The sequence below is a fragment of the Belonocnema kinseyi genome, chromosome 1 (genome assembly GCF_010883055.1).
Source record: "Belonocnema kinseyi isolate 2016_QV_RU_SX_M_011 chromosome 1, B_treatae_v1, whole genome shotgun sequence".
In the NCBI taxonomy this organism is placed as follows: Eukaryota; Metazoa; Arthropoda; class Insecta; order Hymenoptera; family Cynipidae; genus Belonocnema; species Belonocnema kinseyi.
In genome coordinates this window covers 171,089,958-171,091,947 of record NC_046657.1, presented here as the reverse complement: position 1 = coordinate 171,091,947, position 1,990 = coordinate 171,089,958, and positions in this window count along the sequence as shown.

Here is a 1,990-nt window from a genome sequence, read left to right as displayed (position 1 = left end):
ATGGAGACTGAAAAACTCTAAAATGTTCTATTCTCACGAAAATCGGTATACGGGCGTTTTCGAATCACTGAAACTGAATTTGGCAACAAAAATCCAAAATTCTAAATAGAACATAAGAAATAGCGACCCTGTTTTTTGGAAATTAACAAATTCTGGTCAATAAAGCTTCTGAAATAATATACTCGGTAGTTTTAAAAATTTGAATTCGAGAAATGTTTTGAGAATAATCAAATTAAAAAGGGGGGATCTGAAATTGTAATTGGACAGTATGAAAATGTGAATCATGGAAAAATGTTTTTTTTTTTTTACTTATTATATTGAGTTTTTTTTCCTTGATATCTCATAATTAATCCACCAAGATAGTAGAAGTAAAAAAATCTTTAAAATAGAAATCAAAAGGAAAAAATCTCATCACGTATCTCGTGCTTCGCACTCGTGTTTATCCCTGAAATTTTAAATCATTCCCATAAATGTATATCATTATCATTCATAACTTACATTGGTATCAAAACAGATGTAGTTTCATTGTCCCGTTAAAAAATGCGAATTCTTTTGGAAAAATGTTGTTGTTTTCTTATGATTTAAACTTTACACATACGGTCTACTGAGCAGCCTTATCGTTTTTTAACTCTTTCTCTCAGTGAAAGCATTTAAACAGGAGGAACACTTTTTCTGATGATTGAAGCACCGTGGATCATAATTTTACGCATCGTTGCAGGCATGTAGTAGCAATTGTAATCTTCAACACACAGCTTCGCAGTGGAATTGCATGATTCATCATATTTTTCTGGGTTAATCGGAAGATAACAAGATAATGCAATCAATATTGTCGATAAATATTCTTGTTTCAATAAAACAACTCTCGAAGCTGTGTGATTTAAAAGTGGTTGTAAATAACATTCTGCTCTATTCTCTCTTATACGAATAGCTTCGCAGGTGGTCCGCAATGTTCTTTGACAACTCTTACAAGATTATGAGGTGGCAAAATAGCTGCATCACTTGATTTTTATGACAAAAGCATGTTATTATAACATTCTTTAGAAAGACTATTATCTAGAAGGAAAGCAAAAGCTTCTTCTGGAGACTTAGCTCTGATATTACATGGTGAATGTAACAATCGTTTCATATCCGCACAACGTTTTGGTGTATTTACAATGTTCTTCAGGATTGAACTTAAATTTCTCATTTTCCTTTGATAAAATTCGAATTCAGCCAATGTGCATTATACGCTTCAAATCTTTCTTTCTGCACCATTTAGAATTTTTTCCAAAATCTCTCGAGAATTTCCCCATCACTCGATCTTCAGTGTGAAATCTGGATATTACCGGTTATTCTCAAAAGAGACTTTTTCAAAGCAAGAGTGGCACGAAGCCCTATAATAAAATCTTAGACATTGTCGGCCCGAGGCCAGTTATTAGAAGATGGTTCTAACATTCAATCGTTAGCTCTTATTCCAATTTCCGAGCAACGTCAAGGACTCCTTGGCTCTTGGTCCACACAATTTGAATGAGGTCGGTTTACAAGCTGTCAATCACCCTAGGATACTTAGGAGAAATAGAGAGACTGTTTTCTCTCTACCTGGTTGGAAAGTTTCTAACGGTGATTGATAGAAAAGGAGAGAAATAATTCTTAGTGCTAAAAGGGACTCAAGTTCTTAAATTTCGGAAGACCCTTCCAATTTAAAATAAAATCTTTTGAGGATAATCCTTTCCTCCTTTCTCTCTCTCTGTTGCCCTCGGAGCGTCTCCGAACTTATTACCTACGATTAGTGCTACGGCACGTGCAACGCCCGCACCCCCTGTATTTGGGGCACACTGTGGCACCTGAGCGCCAGGTCATTAGTCTATTTTGGCCATTGTTTAAACCTTAGGCAATAAAGCAATTATCGTTAGGATTGATTTAACACCCTGGTGGTGTAAGAAATATTAAATTTAGCACTTGAGACAGCGGCCTCCTTATTCTTCTCATATTTATTTACGTGTGCGTTCTT